The 24,232-nt window shown below is 49.2% G+C and overlaps 3 pseudogenes; all 3 read left to right on the plus strand.

The window, feature by feature from the left end:
* Positions 1–3,010: 3,010 nt before the first annotated feature.
* LOC147978172 (secreted RxLR effector protein 161 pseudogene) lies at positions 3,011–3,739 on the plus strand (annotated as a pseudogene).
* A 1,266-nt stretch (positions 3,740–5,005) lies between these two features.
* On the plus strand, positions 5,006–5,721 carry LOC147978173 (non-specific lipid-transfer protein 4.1 pseudogene; annotated as a pseudogene).
* Positions 5,722–16,560: 10,839 nt separating this feature from the next.
* Positions 16,561–17,276, plus strand: LOC147978174 (non-specific lipid-transfer protein 4.1 pseudogene; annotated as a pseudogene).
* Positions 17,277–24,232: the final 6,956 nt, after the last annotated feature.

The raw sequence follows: 24,232 nt of genomic DNA on the forward strand, positions 1-24,232 counted from the left end.
CTCTCATCGACCTCAAAACCATGACCATCGAAGAGCTCACGGGGCGTCTGTCCTCGTGTGAAGATCACTATGATCTGGATGACACGGCGCAGTCCGGCGCACGCCTGATGTACACCTCTGCGGAGTGGGATGCGCACGAGCGGCAGCTCGGTTCAAGCGGGTCGTCATCCGGAGGCAACAACAAGAACAAGTCACCGGGGAAGAACAAGTTTCAGGGCGGTGGCAAGTCTGTGCAGCCGAGTGCGGGCGCGGGCGGATCTGGCGGCTCCGGCGGGAAGAAGAAAGGCAAGTGTCACTACTGCAACAAGCCGGGCCACTGGAAAAAGGAATGCCGCACCAGGCTCAAGGACGAGGATCAAAAGGGCAAGCAGGAGCAAGCCAACCTTGTCCAAGCCGGCGCCGAGCACGATCAGGGTCTGTACATGGCCGTGGTCACTGGCTTCAGCTCGTCGCAGATCGTGGCACCTCAGGAGGTGTATCTCAATGAAGAAAAAGTCATGCCCGTGCCTACGTCGGACGGTGTGTGGTTCTTTGACACTGGGGCAAGCAGCCACATGACAGGCGACAAGCGCGTCTTCGCAGAGCTCGACGAGTCCGTGCGCGGCACGGTGAAGTTCGGGGACGGATCGGTCGTGGCCATCTGCGGACGCGGCTCAGTGGTGTTCCGTCGCCATGACGGCGACCAGCGCGCACTCACCGGCGTCTTCTTCATCCCCAGCCTGCGGACAAACATTGTCTCCGTAGGGCAACAAGACGAAGCAGGATGCATCATCAGCATAGCGGACGGAGTCATGACTGTCCGAGACCTGGCACAGCACGTTCTGGCGCGCATCAAGAGGTCGGGGAACCGCCTGTACACAGGCATCCTAACGATCGACGCTCCGGCATGTCTGATGGCGCAAGGAGATGACACGACCTGGCGGTGGCACGCGCGCATGGGGCATCTTCACTTCCGCGCACTCCGAGCCATGTCCACCAAGCAGCTCGTACGCGGGATGCCCGTGATAGATCGTGTGGAAGAGTACTGCGACGGCTGCGCCTTGGGGAAACAACACCGAGCGCCGTTCCCACAGGCCACGGCGTACCGAGCTGAACACATCCTGGAGCTCGTACACGCAGAACTGTGCGGGCCGATCTCTCCGATGACTCCTGGAGGTAATAAGTACTTTCTGCTCGTGGTTGATGACCATAGTCGCTACATGTGGCTAGAGTTGCTCAAGACTAAAGATGAGGCATACTCACATTTCAAGAGGATCCAAGCCATGGCCGAAGCAGATGGCCAGTGCAAGCTGCGCGCGTTCAGATCAGACGGTGGTGGCGAGTTCAATTCTGTGGAGTTCAAGGAGTACTGTGACAAGAGCGGCATAAAGCACTTCACCACAGCACCATACTCACCGCAGCAAAACGGAGTCGTCGAAAGGCGAAATCAAACTGTTGTGGAGATGGCCCGGTGCATGATGAAAAGCATGAGCATGCCGGCGTACTTCTGGGCTGAGGCGATGAGGACCGCCGTCTATCTACTGAACCGTGCGCCAACCAGGAGCTTGGAGGGTGTCACGCCCTACGAGGCATGGCACGGCCGTAAACCCAACGTGCAGCACCTGCACACGTTCGGGTGCACGGTTCACGTGAAGCGCGTCGGCACCGGCATCACCAAGCTGAGCGATAGGTCGACGCCTATGGTGTTCGTCGGCTATGAGGAGGGCTCTAAGGCGTACCGAGCGTACGATCCAGCAACCAAGAAAGTCCAGGTAACGCGTGACATTGTTTTTGAGGAGAGCAGGCCGTGGACTTGGAGCGCTCCGGACACGAGCGCGGTCACCACCGCACCTGCGACATTCACCGTGGTCTACACCACGGAGAACGGCGTCCAGGAGGTCGATAGCGGGTCCTCTACCCCACCGGTCACTCCCAGGGCAGCGGCGACACCCTCTACATCAACTTTGGGGACGCCGCGGTCGACTGTAGTTGCCACGCCGGTGGTGAGCACGCCTGACTCGTCGCAGTCCGGGACGGTGACACCCACGGACTCGCCAAGGGCCAGCGGCGACACGCCTCCGTCACACGACTCCAGGCACGATGTGCCAACAGGACAACCCGTTCGCTACCGAAGCTTCACGAGCGTGCTGGAGGAGACCGAGGATCAGGCGGTGCGCGAGCAGTTCGAGCGCTGCCTGCTCGTGCGCTGCCTGTTCAGCGCCGAGGAGCCGCGCGGCGTGGACGAGGCGCTGGCAAACAAGGCGTGGAAGGTAGCCATGGACGTCGAGATGCAGTCCATCGTCGACAACAAGACATGGGAGCTCGCTCAACTCCCACCTTGACACAAAGCAATCGGTCTAAAGTGGGTTTATCGTGTCAAGCATGATCCAGCTGGCAACGTCGTCAAGCACAAGGCTCGCCTCGTCGCAAAGGGGTACATCCAGCGTCGGGGGTGGATTTTGAGGAAGTCTTTGCTCCCGTAGCTCGCATGGAGACACTGCGGCTGTTGTTGGCTCTTGCTGCACATTCTGGCTGGGAAGTTCATCACATGGACGTAAAATCTGCGTTTCTGAACGGCGATCTTTCTGAGGAAGTGTACGTTGCTCAGCCGCCGGGATATGAGGTAGCAGGCAAGGAGGAAAGTGTATTGCGTCTGCGCAAGGCGCTGTATGGACTGCATCAGGCTCCGCGCGCTTGGTATGCGAAGCTGGATGAGTCACTGGCTGCTCTCGGCTTCATTCGCAGCCCGCTGGAACACGCAGTCTACCGCCGCGGCAACGAGCAGTCCTATCTGCTAGTGGGGGTTTATGTGGATGATCTAATTATCACCGGAACAAGCACAACGGACATAGCCTCCTTCAAGCAACAGATGCAGCTGCTCTTTAAGATGAGTGACCTTGGCAAGCTGAGCTACTACTTGGGCATAGAAGTCGAGAAAAGCAACAATGGCATCACTCTCAGTCAGAGGAGCTATGCGGAAAAGGTTCTGGAAATGGCTAACATGAGGAGCTGCAACAGTTGCCACACTCCTATGGAATGCCGCCTCAAACTGAAGAAGGAAGATGATGGTGAGCCCTTTGATGCAACTCTGTACCGCAGGGTGATCGGGAGTCTGCGATATTTGGTGAACACCCGGCCGGACATAGCACATTCAGTTGTCATTGTCAGTCGATTCATGGAGAAACCGAGCTCTCTTCATTGGGCCGCGGTGAAGCAGATTCTAAGGTATGTGAAAGGAACCATACACTATGGATGTAGCTACAAGAGAGGCCAGGGCACTGCCGGACTGCTTGGTTTCAGCGATAGTGATCACGCCGGAGATGTCAGCGATCGCAAAAGCACTTCTGGGCACGTCTTTTATCTGGGCAAGAATCTAATCACCTGGAGCTCTCAAAAACAGAAGATAGTCGCTCTCTCCTCATGTGAGGCAGAGTACGTGGCCATAGCTGCTGCAACATGCCAAGGGCTGTGGCTGAACAGACTGTTGGGAGACATAACAGGAGGCTCACCTGCAAGGTTCACACTGCTAGTTGACAACAAATCAGCCATAGCTTTGAGCAAAAATCCTGTTCATCATGACCGAAGCAAGCACATAGATGTCAAGTTCCACTTTGTCAGAGATTGCATTGAGAAGGAAGAGGTGGAGATCGATCATGTGGGGACGCAGGATCAGCTAGCTGACGCTCTGACTAAGGCGCTCGGAAGAGTTCATTTCATCGAGATGCGCCAGAGGCTTGGGGTCGTCGGTGTGGTGCAGTGAGATTAGGGGGTGAAATGTTAGCCCTAGCTAATCTCATGCATATAGCATAGAGTTTACTTTCTGTTTAAAATAATGCGTGTGCATGGGTCGGATGTGACCTGCGCATGCACGCACATAGTGGGGAGGACTGCACTCGCACGCATCTCTCCTTAACGTATTTTCCTCCCGGTCCGTTGGCTTTGCTTGTGATCCAGTCGCTGGATGGAGCGACAGATACAGATCAAGGCAGCTAGGGCCGGGAGGTGGTTAGCTTAACTTTGTAATCGAGAGAAGGATAAGCAATACAGAAAACAGAAAACGTTGCGCAGGTGTGGCAGCACAAAACACTCCCTCTCCTGTTCGTGTTCATCTCTCTCTCTCGCTAATCTTCCTCGCTCGATCGCTTGTCTCAACAACAACAGAGGCCTGTGGCGCTAGGGTTCGGAGTCCCCTGGCGTTGCCTAGGGGGAGGCCACGCAAGGGGCGAGATCTGAATATATTCGTTTTTAAATAGTAAAGACAACCTACACTATGAACTCTTCGTTGAACATGGTATACATCGGGCCTTATCTACCCCGGGACATGTGTAGAACGAGAGATGAGAAGAAAACTGGCCAGTTTTAAAGATACCGGTGATAAAAGTTTGTATATGGACCATATATACTGCACATATGTCGACCGCACATAAATAATCTATATTTGTGGCATACGTGATGTGGGAAACATGCACACACGATCGGTAGTACTACATAATATACATTGCTACTTACGTGAAAAACATACTCTTGTATAAACTAAATCAATTCTCAAAATGTACCTTTGAATAAAACATCAACTAATGCTAAACCATAGCATGGAGAGAGCAAGAAAATATAGTCGATCCTCAGCGGCTCAGCCTGACACGAACACATGCACCATCAGATTGGTTCATTTGTCAAGCTCAGGGCCATCAAGCACTCAATTATTGAAAGAGAGTATGTACATGTCTATTCTCCATATTAGTCTGTTGCCGGACATGCAGTAATTAGGCACTCCACCGCCAGAATGAATGTGTACATGCTTGGCCCATCCATCTGCCCAACATCGAACCAACTCCATAATTAATTAATACCTTTCAGTCCATCCCAACAATTAACAACTTTCTCAATGTATGCATTAAACACACATTGATATCGAACCCATCCTCGTGGACACGATACTTGGACACCCTGCTAGCAGTACAGTTTATTCCAAATGTGATTCCACATTGGTGAGAAGATGTAGAAGCCCTATTTAAGCACATGCACCCCCCCCTATACATTCTCACAAATACCAGTAGCAAATCTAGCTATCCCACCCTCTGCCCGTGAGCCCGCCACCACAACCACAGCTAAGTCAGTCAAGATGGCTCGCACTACAGCTACTAAGCTCGTGCTGGTTGCCCTGGTGGCGGCACTCCTCCTTGTAGCCTCCGACGCGGCAATCTCCTGCGGCCAGGTGAGCTCCGCCCTTGGCCCGTGCCTTTCCTATGCACGCGGCAACGGCGCCAGCCCGTCTGCGGCCTGCTGCAGCGGCGTCAGGAGATTGGCCGGCCAAGTGCAGACCGCCGCTGACAAGAAAGCGGCGTGCCTGTGCATCAAGAGTGCTGCCGGTGGGGTCAAAGAAGGCAAGGCCGCAGAGATCCCCTCCAAGTGCCGCGTCAGCGTCCCCTACAAGATCAGCTCAACTGTGAACTGCAATAAGATCTAGTGATCGATTGCTTGCCGCCAGCATCGCAGATTATAGCTCCACCGATCGATGCTGAGTACTTTGAGGTTACCTATATACTGCATATACATGAATAAATGCTCTGATCTGATCTCCATGTGAGAGAGAGGACTACGTACGTGGAGCCAACTCTGCATGGCCGGCCAGTGTAGTATCGATGTTTGGTTGTTCCTTCGCTCCCTTTGAGAAGATAAACGAGTATGTTGTACCATGTACCATGTATACTTTTGATATATTGATCATATATTGTGCTCTAATAGCATGCGTCGTTATTACATGTGCATAACTGGGAAAACATTTCATTAATTCCTTTTTCTTGCTCCAACCAAAAAAATGTAGGAATCGACTCCACCCAATTCACTATAACCGAACCATGACTTTGCACTCTCTATTTGGTTCCTCAAACATAGCCTAAAGCCTTGAGATATAGAGATGAAGGTCACACAGAAATTTAGTGGATGCGACCACCAATAAGAAGTCCTACAGGTTTAATTGTAAGAACTCGGATTATTAGGGGAAATCCCTTGGAGCACATGGGTGCTGCTACCCCTGACAAACAAAAAATAATATCGTAATTATGGAAAACGTCAGAAAATCAGGGAACTTTTTTGGATACAAACTTTTTTGTATCAGTTGTGTATAATGATTGGATGTCAAAAACTGAAAGCTCAGTATAATGATTGAACGAAAATGTCCTTCATTGAAAAATGTTGTGCTGATAGAGATGAAGGTCAGCCGCTTAAGAGTATCGTGTAATTGAATAATTATTAATAAGAATCTTTCCATTTAGGTAGAAATTCGAAATACAAATTGGTACCTGAATTTAGTTAACTTTCCAAACTTCGGTAACAAAGATGACAATACATTTTTAATCAAGTACAAATATACATATGTATGTTTTTAGACATGTAACTTCACTACCAATCTGCCCTAAATATAGTATTATCACGGAGAAGATCTCAGTACTAAAAATTAAAACGTGGTGTCAGCTCATTGGAGTTAGAGCGTATGGGGGCGCGACCACAAACCATGCTTCTAGTCTCGACATAGGCACCACGCCATTTCCTTGCACAATGTTTTCTTTATACTAGCTGTGTCCGCCTTCTTACCATCGAACCTCCATCTCAAGCCAAGGAAATAGGTGAGGCTTATTGGATAGGACCATAGCTATCAGAAACTGCATGCCGGGACAACTATGTGCAAAATGGAGGTGCCCTCAGTATTGAAAAGTTCCCCAGGCCTCCTAATCTTATGGATCCAGACTATTGAAAAGATGCATCGAGACTATAGATTTCAACGTCACGTACTCGTATTGCGGACTATAGAAAAGGTTAAGTTTTTTAACTCCTCGTAGTAGCATACAAGTTGTGAGGTTTGTATGGAAAGAGACCCCGGAGTAGGAAGTGACATGTTTTAAGGACTTGGGTCGCAGGAGGTTGATAGTTGGCCGCATTTATGCTCCTAGCGGTATTACTATGCACACCAACATCGTGGCATATTTATTTGCTCCATGCTTGGAGGGTGCTTCCCTACTGTTTGAGGAGTTTGATGTGCCAACCAAAACAACATGGCCGTGACTAAGACTTTGGGAAGAATTCAGCAGTCGATAAGGCCTCCTTTGGTTTATAGGATAGTATATTCACAGGAATATAGAAGTCATAGGAAATAAGATGACATGTATCTGAAATCCTATGAATAAAAATAGAAAGGAAGATGCCCTCTGGTTCACATCATAGGATTTTTTTCCATTGAATCTGGGCTAATGTTTATGTTCCTATGACATGTGGAGGATAGGAAGAATTCCTTCATAAGAATAAGATTCTATTACTACAAATCAAAGGACTCTAAAGGAATTTTTCCTAACCAAATCCGAACCTATGGGATTCTTACAAACCAAAGGAGGCTTAACATTGGAAATTTTTATTTTCGATTTTGTTTTATTAGGCGATACGATCCTGGCCAATATGGAGTGACTAATGACACCATTTATCACTAGTACAGCTAAAATAAGGTTGGACGTGTATGACATATCACTGTAAGGTTATGTCAAACATTGACCCTCAAACCACATCACGTTGTCCAGACGTGTTGTGCCATCCAACTCGGTCCTATATCGGTCCACAGGACCGTCCGAACACATTTTTTCCCGTAAACTCGAGACAACCATAGAGGGTTATGCGGGCCTCTGGACAGCTGACATCGCCCATACAACAGCATACGCCGCCGCCATCCCGCATCACGCGTCGTCGATGCTGGAGGAAGCATCGGCCGCCACGCGCGTCCTGCAACGTCCCCGGGTGTGGTATCCCAAGATCCGCCGCCACAAGGACCCACCATCTGGCCCGTCATCCCCGGAGGAGGGGCCGCCGCCGCCGCCACCATGTTCGGATCCGTTCCGGAGTCGCCGCCGTGTCCGCCAAGACCGGATCAGGTCCGTACGCCCCCGCCACCACAGGCTACGCCCATCCCCACCTCCATCCACTGGCCATCTCATCCCGCATCACCACAAATGCCTCTAGCAGGAGCCACTGCGCCACCATGGATCGAGCAAGAGGCCGCACATCCGTTGTTCTGGCGCTCTCGCCGTTGTATAGTCGGGGAAGACGGAGCAGCCCTCCGTCACCGCCGTTGAACACACAAGCTCTGCCCACCGCTGTCCCCGACGACAGCGGAGGGGAAGGAGGGATGGGATCGAGGCAGCTGGGTGCTAGGGTTGTGCCCCCCCCCCCCCGCCCTGGATGGCCGAGCGACGAGGGGGTACGAGATATTATTTAAATTATTCATTTAAACTGGTTAAAATCACTATAAAACCTTTAGAAGTCTCTGAAATACTATTACTACTACACATATATACTTTAGCGAAGAATAACACCAACTTCCCACTAAGCACGTGCAGTTAGTTCATCTACAGACTAATTGTTGCTCGACTGGCAAGAGTTCAAGACGAGCGTAAGAGTTCAACTTTAAACCACCTTCACCAGACGGGCGGCTCGACGATATCTGGCCTTGCCACCTACCAAGTTCCATGTTAACTCCTTCACAAATATAGTAAATCACGGTTTGCCTTGTCGCTGCTCCGATTGGGCGCCTCTCATTCGTCGGGTCAAGAATTTGAGTAACAAAGCGACACTTGCATCGGTTGGTTTGGGGGTGGTTGGATCATCAATTCGGCCCCACGCATCGGTTCTGGTAATCAAGTTTGGACAAGCTACATCGACCAATCTAATCATTCCCGACAACCACACATATAACCTAGTCATCTGCATTACCATAAAGAAAAGAGATGTAATATTGTAAAAAGTTATAAACCTACACTTCAAGGCTTCTCATTAACAGCCCAGCTAGATCTAAGCCACCTGATTTTTTGTGTCTAATTGATGCCTTGAGCCTGTCAGATGTGTACGTGTTGTGATTTGCGCGTTTGTGTACATTTGTGAGTTTAGACTAGGTGACTCACTGTGTTGATTTTGACTTCAAAATTCACTGAGACACCTTATTATGGATTCTAATTCATTCTCGCCCATTCTTTGATGCTGGACCAGTTCATTTGTTATGTAGAACTACAAGATATGGTATTTTCTACTTGGGAGTGGTGTAATTAATAAATCGGTAATTCAAAGGGGCTAATTCCACGCCTCCGAGCTCAATCTTCTATAACAGCTTGCCTCGTCACAATTGTACCACTACATGCTTTGTTGATATCGTGTGGTAGGAGAAAAATAGGATACTAGTTAAGGCGATCGATATACACATTGAGTGTTTGGTGTTCCAAACTTCCGATATGTCACACGTTATCAAATACGATACGGGTTATTTGATAACGTGTAACATATCATGGAGAAGTTCAGAGGATCTTACACAATAGTCGTTCTAAGACAGCTGCCTCCTACTCCAATACAAGGAACATGAAGAAATTTCATCTCAAGGTCAAATTCTAACATCTTATGTTTTTAGAAAAAAAGGATGACCCCCGGCCTCTGCATCTGGACGATGCATGCAGCCATTTTATTACTTAGTCATACAAGACCTTCAAAGTCATTCAACAGTAAGACTAAAGCCACCGTCTAGGCAACAACTGTCGCTACTCCTATCCAATTGATGAAGGGGCGCTGAAAATCTAGGTCTAATGCCAAACAGACCTCGCAGCCAAACCTAACATCTAAGACCTGATGTCCCAACCAGGACGCCTGCCGGGTATGGGTCACCCACCAGTCCGGCGCACTCCTCAAGCAGGACGCCTGCCGGGTATGAGGCCGCCACAGGCACGTGCCACCAATCCATCTTTAGTTATGTACTGCTGCATTTACTTTGCCCGGTCTAGCAGTCGTCGACGCCACTATGACACCAGACAATGCCACCATCCTACGCTCGTCCATCATCACACGCCCACCGGCGACACTTCGCTGCTCCATGCCGCTGAGACCCGCCGTTGTCGACATGTCAGATACCACGCCGCTCCTCCTCTTGTCCCCTCTAGCCAACACTTGCTCCAAAGCGATGCCACCAGGAAGGAGAACGACATCGAATGCGGCCACCGTCCGATCCGGTATATCCAGACCTAGGGTTTCCCCCAGAACCTTCCGACCAGGTTGACATGACCTGCAACGACGATGCCTCGAGAAGGGAACAACGTCCGAGACGCCGCCATCGTCCGCCAAGACCGCAGTTAGGCATGATTTTCACTGGAAGCCACATCGTCCCGATCTCGCGATTGGCTGGAACCAAGCGGAGTCTCACCACGAAGACGAACGCCGACGTCGGTATACAGACAGAGATCCGACGTCTCCTCACCAGTCCCTCCACGCACCGCCGGTCGGCTGAAGGCCGCTCCGCGGCCGATGCGATTGCGGTTGGATCTGCTGTCGCCGCCACCACCATCTCCGCGCAGATCAGGCACCCCGTCAGATTTGACAAATTTGCCACCGCCGCCGTCCGTCTCAGGGTCTCCGCTCCGTCGGCAGTTGGCGCTTCGGCCACCCCCGCACGGCAAGGGATCGCCGCCCAAGCCGCCGCCTTCGGATCCCACGAGAAGGGCCACCCCTGCCGCCTCTGATGGGATCTCGCCGCGTCCACCCGGCCAGGTGCCTTCGGCACCGGGCCCGCCGCGACCGCGGCCCTCGCCGGCGGCCGCGGCGGCAGAGGGAGGTGCGAGAGGAGGCTGTTAGCCCTAGCTAATCTCATGCATATAACATAGAGTTTACTTTCTGTTTAAAATAATGCGTGTGCATGGGTCGGACGTGACCTGCGCATGCACGCACGTAGTGGGGAGGACTGCACTCGCATGCATCTCTCCTTAGCGTATTTTCCTCCCGGTCCGTTGGCTTTGCTTGTGATCCAGTCGCTGGATGGAGCGACAGATACGGATCAAGGCAGCTCGGGCCGGGAGGTGGTTAGCTTAACTTTGTAATTGAGAGAAGGATAAGCAATACAGAAAACAGAAAACGCTGCGTAGGTGTGGCAGCACAAAACACTCCCTCTCCTGTTCGTGTTCATCTCTATCTCTCTCGCTAATCTTCCTCGCTCGATCGCTTGTCTCAACAACAACAATTGGTATCAGAGCTACTTGGTGTTCGATCCACTCTCCGGTGGCCGGCGGTGTCTGATCCGCGGCGTACCATGTCTGACAGCGATTCAGAGAAAGGGAAGAACAAGGGCGGGACGAAGTCGCCGCCAAAGACGCCACTGTCCACGGTGCCCGTGGCGCGTCTGACGGGCAGCGGCAGCGATGAACTACGCATCGTCGAGCGAGTCGTGCGGGAGAGCGAGGCCTCTTCATCGTCCATGGTCCTCACCCGCACCAACTACATGGAGTGGTCTCTGGTCATGCAAGTCAAGCTGCAGGTCGCCCGCGTCTGGTCCGCGGTGACCGATGACGCCGCTGACGAACACGACGACCGGCGCGCGCTGCAGATCATCCTCACCGGCGTGCCGCCGGAGATGATCCGTGTGCTGGCGGCCAAGGACTCGGCCAAGAAGGCCTGGGAGACGATCAAGACTCTCCGGATGGGCAGCGAGCGCGCGCGCGAGGCCAAGGCCCAAGTGCGGCGCCGGGAATTCAAGGATCTCCGTTTCAAGGACGGCGAGTCCGTCGAAGATTTCGCGTTGCGGCTCTCCGGTCTTGTCGCCGACCTCGAGTTGTACGGCGACCCGGTGACGGAGCACAAGGCCGTCCAGAAGTTTCTCCGCGTCGTGCCTCGTAAGTACATGCAGATGGCTATGGCTATCGAGTCTCTCATAGACCTCAAAACCATGACCGTCGAAGAGCTCACGGGGCGTCTGTCCGCGTGTGAAGATCACTACGATCTGGACGACACAGCACAGTCCGGTGCACGCCTGATGTACACCTCTGCGGAGTGGGATGCGCACGAGCGGCAGCTCGGTTCAAGCGGGTCGTCATCCGGAGGCAACAACAAGAACAAGTCGCCGGGGAAGAACAAGTTTCAGGATGGTGTCAAGTCTGTGCAGCCGAGTGCGGGCGCGGGCGGATCTGGCGGCTCCGGCGGGAAGAAGAAAGGCAAGTGTCACTACTGCAACAAGCCGGGCCACCGGAAAAAGGAATGCCGCACCAGGCTCAAAGACGAGGATCAAAAGGGCAAGCAGGAGCAAGCCAACCTTGTCCAAGCCGGCGCCGAGCACGATCAGGGTCTGTACATGGCCGTGGTCACTGGCTTCATCTCGTCGCAGATCGTGGCACCTCAGGAGGTGTATCTCAATGAAGAAAAAGTCATGCCCGTGCCTACGCCGGACGGTGTGTGGTTCTTTGACACTGGGGCAAGCAGCCACATGACAGGCGACAAGCGCGTCTTCGCAGAGCTCGACGAGTCCGTGCGCGGCACGGTGAAGTTCGGGGACGGATCGGTCGTGGCCATCTCCGGACGCGGCTCAGTGGTGTTCCGTCGCCATGACGGCGACCAGCGCGCACTCACCGGCGTCTTCTTCATCCCCAACCTGCGGACAAACATTGTTTCCGTAGGGCAACTAGACGAAGCAGGATGCATCATCAGCATAGCGGACGGAGTCATGACTGTCCGAGACCCGGCATAGCACGTTCTAGTGCGCATCAAGAGGTCGGGGAACCGCCTGTACACAGATCGACGCTCCGGCATGTCTGATGGCGCAAGGAGACGACACGACCTGGCGGTGGCACGCGCGCATGGGGCATCTTCACTTCCGCGCGCTCCGAGCCATGTCCACCAAGCAGCTCGTACGCGGGATGCCCGTGATAGATCGTGTGGAAGAGTACTGCGACGGCTGCGCCTTGGGGAAACAACACCGAGCGCCGTTCCCGCAGGCCACCGCGTACCGAGCTGAACACATCCTGGAGCTCGTACACACAGACCTGTGCGGGCCGATCTCTCCGATGACTCCTGGAGGTAATAAGTACTTTCTGCTCGTGGTTGATGACCACAGTCGCTACATGTGGCTAGAGTTTCTCAAGACTAAAGATGAGGCATACTCACATTTCAAGAGGATCCAAGCCATGGCAGAAGCAGATGGCCAGTGCAAGCTGCGCGCGTTCAGATCAGACCGTGGTGGCGAGTTCAATTCTGTGGAGTTCAAGGAGTACTGTGACAAGAGCGGCATAAAGCACTTCAGCACAGCACCATACTCACCGCAGCAAAACGGAGTCGTCGAAAGGCGAAATCAAACTGTTGTGGAGATGGCCCGGTGCTTGATGAAAAGCATGAGCATGCCGGCGTACTTCTGGGCTGAGGCGATGAGGACCGCCGTCTATCTACTGAACCGTGCGCCAACCAGGAGCTTGGAGGGTGTCACGCCCTACGAGGCATGGCACGGCCGTAAACCCAACGTGCAGCACCTGCACACGTTCCGGTGCACGGTTCACGTGAAGCGCGTCGGCACCGGCATCACCAAGCTGAGCGATAGGTCGACGCCTATGGTGTTCGTCGGCTATGAGGAGGGCTCTAAGGCGTACCGAGTGTATGATCCAGCAACCAAGAAAGTCCAGGTAACGTGTGACATTGTTTTTGAGGAGAGCAGGCCGTGGACTTGGAGCACTCCGGACACGAGCGCGGTCACCACCGCACCTGCGCCATTCACCGTGGTCTACAACACCGAGAACGGCGTCCAGAAGGTCGATAGCGGGTCCTCTACCCCACCGGTCACTCCAAGGGCCAGCGGCGACACGCCTCCGTCACACGACTCCAGGCACGATGTGCCAACAGGACAACCCGTTCGCTACCGAAGCTTCACGAGCGTGCTGGAGGAGACCGAGGATCAGGCGGTGCACGAGCAGTTCGAGCGCTGCCTGGTCGTGCGCTGCCTGTTCAACGCCGAGGAGCCGCGCGGCGTGGACGAGGCGCTGGCAAACAAGGCGTGGAAGGGAGCCATGGACGTCGAGATGCAGTCCATCGTCGACAACAAGACATGGGAGCTCGCTCAACTCCCACCTGGACACAAAGCAATCGGTCTAAAGTGGGTTTATCGTGTCAAGCGTGATCCAGCTGGCAACGTCGTCAAGCACAAGGCTCGCCTCGTCGCAAAGGGGTACATCCAGCGTCAGGGGGTGGATTTTGAGGAAGTCTTTGCTCCCGTAGCTCGCATGGAGACAGTGCGGCTGCTGTTGGCTCTTGCTGCACATTCTGGCTGGGAAGTTCATCACATGGATGTAAAATCTGCGTTTCTGAACGGCGATCTTTGTGACGAAGTGTACGTTGCTCAGCCGCCGGGATATGAGGTAGCAGGCAAGGAGGAAAGTGTATTGTGTCTGCGCAAGGCGCTGTATGGACTGCATCAGGCTCCGCGCGCTTGGTATGCGAAGCTGGATGAGTCACTGGCTGCTCTCGGCTTCATTCGCAGCCCGCTGGAACACGCAGTCTACCGCCGCGGCAACGAGCAGTCCTATCTGCTAGTGGGGGTTTATGTGGATGATCTAATTATCACCGGAACAAGCACAGCCGACATAGCCTCCTTCAAGCAACAGATGCAGCAGCTCTTTAAGATGAGTGACCTTGGCAAGCTGAGCTACTACTTGGGCATAGAAGTCGAGCAAAGCAACAATGGCATCACTCTCAGTCAGAGGAGCTATGCGGAAAAGGTTCTGGAAATGGCTAACATGAGGAGCTGCAACAGTTGCCACAGTCCTATGGAATGCCGCCTCAAACTGAAGAAGGAAGATGATGGTGAGCCCTTTGATGCAACTCTGTACCGCAGGGTGATCGGGAGTCTGCGATATTTGGTGAACACCCGGCCGGACATAGCACATTCAGTTGGCATTGTCAATTGATTCATGGAGAAACTGTGCTCTCTTCATTGGGCCGCGGTGAAGCAGATTCTAAGGTATGTGAAAGGAACCATACACTATGGATGTAGCTACAAGAGAGGCCAGGGCACTGCCGGACTGCTTGGTTTCAGTGATAGTGATCACGCCGGAGATGTCAGCGATCGCAAAAGCACTTCTGGGCACGTCTTTTATCTGGGCAAGAATCTGATCATCTGGAGCTCTCAAAAACAGAAGATAGTCGCTCTCTCCTCATGTGAGGCAGAGTACGTGGCCATAGCTGCTGCAACATGCCAAGGGCTGTGGCTGAACAGACTGTTGGGAGACATAACAGGAGGCTCACCTGCAAGGTTCACACTGCTAGTTGACAACAAATCAGCCATAGCTTTGAGCAAAAATCATATTCATCATGATCGAAGCAAGCACATAGATATCAAGTTCCACTTTGTCAGAGATTGCATTGAGAAGGAAGAGGTGGAGATCGATCATGTGGGGACGCAGGATCAGCTAGCTGACGCTCTGACTAAGGCGCTCGGAAGAGTTCATTTCATCGAGATGTGCCAGAGGCTTGGGGTCGTCGGTGTGGTGCAGTGAGATTAGGGGGTGAAATGTTAGCCCTAGCTAATCTCATGCATATAGCATAGAGTTTACTTTCTGTTTAAAATAATGCGTGTGCATGGGTCGGATGTGACCTGCGCATGCACGCACGTAGTGGGGAGGACTGCACTCGCACGCATCTCTCCTTAGCGTATTTTCCTCCCGGTCCGTTGGCTTTGCTTGTGATCCAGTCGCTGGATGGAGCGACAGATACGGATCAAGGCAGCTGGGGCCGGGAGGTGGTTAGCTTAACTGTGTAATCGAGAGAAGGATAAGCAATACAGAAAACAGAAAACGCTGCGCAGGTGTGGCAGCACAAAACACTCCCTCTCCTGTTCGTGTTCATCTCTCTCTCTCTCTCGCTAATCTTCCTCGCTCGATCGCTTGTCTCAACAACAACAGAGGCCTGCGGCGCTAGGGTTCGGAGTCCCCTGGCGTTGCCTAGGGGAGGCCACGCAAGGGGCGAGATCTGAATATACTCGTTTTTAAATAATAAAGACAACCTACACTATGAACTCTTCGTTGAACATGGTATACATCGGGCCTTATCTACCCCGGGACATGTGTAGAACGAGAGATGAGAAGAAAACTGGCCAGTTATAAAGATACCGGTGATAAAAGTTTGTATATGGACCATATATACTGCACATATGTCGACCCCACATAAATAATCTATATTTGTGGCATACGTGATGTGGGAAACGATCGGTAGTACTACATAATATACTTTGCTACTTACGTGAAAAACATACTCTTGTATAAACTAAATCAATTCTCAAAATGTACCTTTGAATAAAACATCAACTAATGCTAATAAACCATAGCATGGAGAGAGCAAGAAAATGTAGTCGATCCTCAGCGGCTCAGCCTGACACGAACACATGCACCATCAGATTGGTTCATTTGTCAAGCTCAGGGCCATCAAGCACTCAATTATTGAAAGATAGTATGTACATGTCTATTCTCCATATTAGTCTGTTGCGGGACATGCAGTAATTAGGCACTCCACCGCCAGAATGAATGTGTACATGCTTGGCCCATCCATCTGCCCAACATCGAACCAACTCCATAATTAATTAATACCTTTCAGTCGATCCCAACAACTAACAACTTTCTCAATGTATGCATTAAACACACATTGATATCGAACCCATCCTCGTGGACACGATACTTGGACACCCTGCTAGCAGTACAGTTTATTCCAAATGTGATTCCACATTGGTGAGAAGATGTAGAAGCCCTATTTAAGCACATGCAACCCCCCTATACATTCTCACAAATACCAGTAGCAAATCTAGCTATCCCACCCTCTGCCCGTGAGCCCGCCACCACAACCACAGCTAAGTCAGTCAAGATGGCTCGCACTACAGCTACTAAGCTCGTGCTGGTTGCCCTGGTGGCGGCACTCCTCCTTGTAGCCTCCGACGCGGCAATCTCCTGCGGCCAGGTGAACTCCGCCCTTGGCCCGTGCCTTTCCTATGCACGCGGCAACGGCGCCAGCCCGTCTGCGGCCTGCTGCAGCGGCGTCAGGAGATTGGCCGGCCAAGTGCAGACCGCCGCTGACAAGAAAGCGGCGTGCCTGTGCATCAAGAGTGCTGCCGGTGGGGTCAAAGAAGGCAAGGCCGCAGAGATCCCCTCCAAGTGCCGCGTCAGCGTCCCCTACAAGATCAGCTCAACTGTGAACTGCAATAAGATCTAGTGATCGATTGCTTGCCGCCAGCATCGCAGATTATAGCTCCACTGATCGATGCTGAGTACTTTGAGGTTACCTATATACTGCATATACCTGAATAAATGCTCTGATCTGATCTCCGTGTGAGAGAGAGAACTACATACGTGGAGCCAACTCTGCATGGCCGGCCAGTGTAGTATCGATGTTTGGTTGTTCCTTCGCTCCCTTTTAGAAGATAAACGAGTATGTTGTACCATGTACCATGTATACTTTTGATATATTGATCATATATTGTGCTCTAATAGCATGCGTCGTTATTACATGTGCATAACTGGGAAAATATTTCATTAATTCCATTTTTTTGCTCCAACTAACAAAACGTAGGAATGGACTCCACCCAATTCACTCTAACCGAACTATGACTTTGCACTCTCTATTTGGTTCCTCAAACATAGCCTAAAGCCTTGAGATATGGAGATCAAGGTCACGCGGAAATTTAGTGGATGCGACCACCAATAAGAAGTCCTACAGGTTTAATTGTAAGAACTCAGATTATTAGGGGAAATCCCTTGGAGCACATGGGTGCTGCTACCCCTGAGAAACAAAAAATAATAGCGTAATTATGGAAAACATCAGAAAATCATGGAACTTTTTTGGATACAAACTTTTTTGTATCAGTTGTGTATAATGATTGGATGTCAAAAACTGAAAGCTCAGTATAATGATTGAACGAAAATGTCCTTCATTGAAAAATGTTGTGCTGATAGAGATGAAGGCCAGCCGCTTAAGAGTATCGTGTAATTGAATAATTAGTAATAAGACTCTTTCCATTTAGGTAGAAATTCGAAATACAAATTGGTACCTGAATTTAGTTAACTTTCCAACTTCGGTAACAAAGATGACAATACATTTTTAATCAAGTACAAATATACATATGTATGTTTTTAGACATGTAACTTCACTACCAATCTGCCCTAAATATAGTATTATCACTGAGAAGATCTCAGTACTAAAAATTAAAACGTGGTGTCAGCTCATTGGAGTTAGAGCGTATGGGGGCGCGACCACAAACCATGCTTCTAGTCTCGACGTAGGCACCACGCCATTTCCTTGCACAATGTTTTCTTTATACTAGTTGTGTCCGCCTTCTAACCATCGAACCTCCATCTCAAGCCAAGGAAATAGACGAGGCTTATTGGATAGGATGATAGCTATCAGAAACTGCATGCCGGGACAACTATCAGTACTAGGGAAAACCCTAGCAGTAGCGCTGGTTTTGTGCTCACTAGTAGCACGGGTAGGCGCACTACTAATAAGGCGCTACAACTATTGCTTAGCAGTAACGCGTGCCACATGCGCTACTGCTAGGACAAATAGCTGCAGCGCTTGTTCACTCCCACGGTGTTGCTAATGTAACTACTGGCAGCGTGTTTTCTTTCCATCGCTATTAGTATTGTTTTTTTATTTTTTATTTTTAGTATATTTATGCGCCATCGTACAAATATTGGTACAATACCAGTTATGAGGTTTGCATCATTATGTCCATAACAGTGTGTCAAATGAAGATGGATTAGGTTCAAGTGGAGGCAATATGTGGTGTATGTCAAAAGTATACTACTAATCCAAACATGATCTAGTTTGTACTAGTAGTACTTTCGATGTGCATCACATGTTGCCTCCACTTGAATCTAATCCGCCAGCACAAGCTATTTAATCATCATCATAATCATTAGCACCAACAATATTTATTTAATCACCACTAACACTAGCTAATAATAATCATCAGCCATTACCACCAACACTAGCTATTTTATCATTATAGTAATAGTGTAGCACATCATCATCCTCAAACTCATTTCTAGCTAATCACTCCTGCTGCTCTCTCTTAGGTAAAACAACATAAAACATGTGTAGCTCTCCTCCTTGATCAAGTTGGAGCATGCAGATGAACCTGTCTCCTAATTTTGGGTAGCACATCTGTTTGCGGCCCCCTAGTACTTGTCTGCGCTCCCCCATCACATATCTGGTCCAGTTTTGAACTATTAAGCATTCATCGCTGATCTTGAATGCACTAAAGTAACATGTAGGATATCTTGGCCGTAAGCTAATAATACGCATGGTACCTTTAGTCTCGATCCCATAAGGCACAACATTCATCGGGAGTCCCTGTTGAAGAACATCGTATGTTCACATACTTAGCAATGAAGTTTAGCTTTACAAATAATGTATGGAAAAGATGCACTGAGGACAAATAGTAAAAATCTTACCATCCTTCCTAAATAGATGTGACCGTAGTTCATGACGAACACTATTGGTCGCACGTTTTCAGTACTAAGATTTCTAAGTCCAGGAAGAAAATTTGTCTTGACGGTATCAAGATCCTCAAGCCATGAAATATAATGACTTAGCTCCTCGCAGTTTAGTTCAACCCCGGGACAGTAGTAGGTCCTGTCTACCAAGCGCTGACATGTTTACTTGCACCGAAATAAGCTGACAATACAAATTAGTTGTCAACTATTTTTGAATAAACAATATCAAAGACATAAATATGGTTGAGAAACTTACATTTTGGTGTAACTGGAGGCGTCTGCACATCGACCCACATGTCGGTATTACCTTCAATATCATCTTCCGGACGAATATCAAAGGTGATAACCATATCAAGCTAAAATGCATAAGTCTTGCATAGTACTTGCCATGTTTTGCATCCAAAATAGGTGTAGTGGTCTGAATTGTATAATTTTGCGTGAAAAATATAACCATGCTCGGTCCTCAAATAAACTTTTTTTACCTCCATAGTATGACTGAAACCTACCTTATCCAATACAAAAACTCTTGCATGGCAGGGGATACGCTAGTAGAATAGTAAAAAAAATATAAGTTGAAGCAAATGAAGCAGATGTCATGCTTAATTACGAAAAAAGACTTGTCGTTGTGACTTACTGTATCCACTTCGAAGTTCTCGTCCAGCTTGATGCTGAAGCGCCTATCATCATCTAGGAAGATTCCGTCGCACAGGCCGTGCTCGTCTTCGCAGTATTTGCAAATACCGAAATCCTTTTTGTCGTCAGACATTTCCTATATTCATAGTTAAAACATTAATTGAAAATCGATAGAAGACAACTACCAGGATACTCAACACACAAATCCGGGGCACTCGATATTTCCTACATATTCTGGCAAAAGTCATGCCAAAATTCACGGAAAAATCCGGCATGACCTTTGCTAAAATAGGATATATCGAGCGCTTGAAATTTGCTGGAACGGAAATGAATCAACACTCCGGCAAAACATAGGCCACTCAGAGGTGTAACCTGCAAACATGACCGGCCACTTGGATATTGAGCAACACAAGATATACATTTCAAAATATCTTATAAGACTCAAATTAGCATGCATTCAATAAGCAAAAGTAAATCATCTCATGCGTTCATACATCGTCGAATATTATCACTAATACATCCCGAATAGTGTCATACGTATAACATCACTAGTACAACTAAAACCCTAGCACACGACGGGTATCGGCGCGGGCGGTGGACACCCACAGAGAAGGAACCATCACGGGATCATAGCTCTAGTGAGATCCCTGGAGAACCTGCCAGGTATTGGAGAACCTGTGCTCCAATGCAAACAAGTAGCGACGGACGTGCGCGTCCTCCTCACTGACACAGTGACGCACCACCTCCGCGGAGTCCTCGAGCCTCTAGACCGTCACTGGCCCACGCGACCGCCACGAAAGAAGGTTCGGATCAACGACAGGCTGGCTCCTCACCAACCTGCGCCCCCGATAGGTAGCGCCTCCCAGTACCACCCCGGCGGAGCCCAGTCCCGGACATGGCCCATCTGGTCAAGCAGGTGTCGTCCTCCGCCGACTCGACGACGAGGATGCGGGATAGGCATCGTCCACGTCGATGCAGGAAAATTGCTTTAACTAAAAAAATAGCAACAAGTTCTTACTAACTAGTTCTATTAATTCAACTAGTTCTTACTAAAAATAACTTACTATAAATAAAAATATTCTAGTACCTAATTAGTACCTAGTTCTTACTAACTAATTAGTACCTAAGAACTACTGCCATAATTACCATCTAATTTGATGAACCTATAGGGGTGGAAAGTGGTAGCGGATATTCCAATTATCCAACTATAAAGTGAAATAAGTGGTCAAATTTTACTCGTTTTATGATTCATTTTAGAAATTTGATTCGTTTCCACCCTTACATGAACCCTAACTCATTTGAGCCGCATCCGCATCCGATTCGTTTTCACTCTAACTAATTTGATGGAGGTAGAAACCCTAGGCAGAGGTAGGGGAGAGGGAGGAGCAGGCGTGCTCACCTCGGGTGCCTACGACGAGGGAGGGGCAGGCGGCGTCGAGGTCGTGGTCGGGGCTCCGGGGCGTCGTCGAGGTCGGGGGGGGCGGGGGCGGCGTCCGGGGCGGCGTTGAGGTCGGGGTTGGGGGCGTCCCGGGCGGCGTTGAGGTCGGGGGCGGGGCCGGCGTTGAATCTGGGGTCGGGGGCGGCGTGGGAAGAGCGCGCGGCGACCGAGGGGGGACGACGGCAGCGAGAGTGGAGTTGATCTGGGGGATGAAGTGGCCGTGGGGAAGGACGAACCGCGTGGTTAAGTCAGAAGTACCAGTAGCGCGTTCCAGAAAGGGCGCTACTGCTACGTTAGCTACAACGCGTTCTAGAATACACGCTACAGCTATAGCGATTTTCTGCAGAACCCGCTATTGCTATTCCTTTCTCCTTTTTTCCTTTTTTTCTTTTATTTTTCTTTACATTTTATTTTTTCCCTTTCTCCTTTTTCTATTTCTTTCATTTTCATTTACTTTTCTACTTGTTTTTTCACTTTATTTTATTTCCGTTAGCAGCAACGCTTTACACGTAAGCGCGTTGCAGCTAAGGAGATTAGCGGTAGCGCTGGGCCATTATACGCGCTACTACTAGGTTGGGCTAGCCATGTGCGCCTAGTTCAAACGTAGCAGCAGCGCTTTTCGCTATTACGCGCTACTGCTAAAGTCATAGCAGTAGCGCGGTTTATTTACGCGCGCTGCTATTAAGTAGCAGCAGCGCTTGATTTTGTACAGCGCTACTGCTAAAATTCTGTGTATATGTTTTTCCCTAGCAGTATATTTCCAAAATGCAGGTGCCCTCAGTATTGAAAAGTTCTCCATGCCTCCTAATCTTATGGACCCAGACTATAGAAAGATGCATCGAGACTATAGATTTCAACGTCACGTACTGGTATCGCGGAGACTGGAAAAAGTTAAGTTTTTTAACACCTCGTAGTAGCATACAAGTTGTGAGGTTTGTATGGAAAGAGAGCCCGGAGTAGGAAGTGACATGTTTTAAGGACTTGGGTCGCAGGAGGTTGAAAGTTGGCCGCATTTATGCTCCTAGCGGTATTACTATGCACACCAACATCGTGGCATATTTATTTGCTCCATGCTTGAAGGGTGCTTCCCTACCGTTTGAGGAGTTTGATGTGCCAACCAAAACAACATGGCCGTGACTAAGACTTTGGGAAGAATTCAGCAGTCGATAAGGCCTCGTTTGGTTCATAGGATAGTATATTCACAGGAATATAGAAGTCATAGAAAATAAGATGACATGTATCTGAAATCCTATGAATAGAAATAGAAAAGAAGTTGCCCTCTGGTTCACATCATAGGATTTTTTTCATTGAATCTAGGCTAATATTTATTTTCCTATGACATGTGGAGGATAGGAAGAATTCCTCCATACACTAGTAGAAAAAGGGCCATTTGTCCCGGTTCATAAGGGCCTTTGGTCCCGGTTCTTGAACAGGGACTAAAGGGTCGTTACTAAACCTCCCCCCTTTAGTCCCGGTTCTTATACCAACCGGGACTAAAGGCCCTCCACGTGGCCGTTGCCTGGAGGTCCACCTTTGGTCCCGCTTGGTAACACCAACCGGGATTAAAAGAAATTTTAATGTTTTTCTTTTTTTGAAATTTTTCTGAATTTTTTTTAATTTTTTTCCTGATTTATAAATTTCTAAATTATTTTAATCTCTAATCTCTAATCACCTGTCGTCACTACTCAATTTAATGTCTAAACTCTAATCACCCCTCATCATTCCAAACCATCTAACTTCCGAGACGGTCACTCATCCTCTCACTACTCCAACCGGAGCACGCTTAACTTCCGGGTTCTATTCCCCCTCGCTTCCAAGTCTGCACTTATTGCTTTCCTGACAATAGTAAGATGTCAATCGTATTAACCCTCAGGAGTTTAGCTTCAGCCTGGTCACACGTTTCACTGTTTGAGTTTGAAACTATTATTCTAAGAAACTATAATTATTTAGTAACACTAATACTTCTTGAGTAAGTAGTTTGACCATAGTTTGACCCCAGTTTGACCATATTTGACCAAAATTCAGAAAAATTGGAATAATTAATTAGTAACACTACTAATATTCTTGAATAATTATTTAGTACCACTAATACTTCTTGAGTAAGTGGTTTGACCCTAGTTTGAGCAGATTTGACCAAAATTCAAAAAAATTGAAATAATTATTTAGTAACACTAATATTCTTGAATAATTATTTAGTAACACTAATACTTCTTGAATAAGTAGTTTGACCATAGTTTGACCAGATTTAACGAAAATTACAAAAAAACTGAAATTTGAGCATAACTTTTTTTCCTTTTGAAATTTGAGGATTCTACAAATTTGCAAACAGGCCGTAGGGTGTCAAAATCGGATGCGGATTTTTGTTATGAACATTTTGATATATTATACATTTTTTTTTCTGACATCGTATGCAAAAGTTATAGCCGTTTTAGATGTAGGAACATAACTACATACATCTCGAAGGATTTTAACTTTTTGAAGTTTTTATCATTTTCTTTTGCTTTTTACAAAACTGAAAAGGAGATACACCATTAGTACCGGTTCGTGGCATGAACCAGTCCTAAAGGTCTAACCTTTACTATCGGTTGGTGCCACGAACCGGTACTAATGCCTCAACCCCATTAGTATCGGTTCGTGGCACGAACCGGTACTAAAGGTTGCCACGAACCGGACCTAATGGGCATCGCACCTTTTAGTCCCGGTTCGTGGCACCAACCGGGACTAAAGGTCCCATTTGAACCGGGAGTAATGTCTATAAGGTGCTCTAGTCACTCGAACCGGGACTAATGCTCACATTAGTCCCGGTTCGTAATGCAACCGATACTAATGCTCTTTTCTGGCCGAACCAATGCCATGTTTTTTACTAGTGATAGGAATA

Source organism: Triticum urartu, chromosome 3A (genome assembly GCF_056163025.1).
Source record: "Triticum urartu cultivar PI428250 chromosome 3A, HENAU_Tu73, whole genome shotgun sequence".
Lineage (NCBI taxonomy): Eukaryota > Viridiplantae > Streptophyta > Magnoliopsida > Poales > Poaceae > Triticum > Triticum urartu.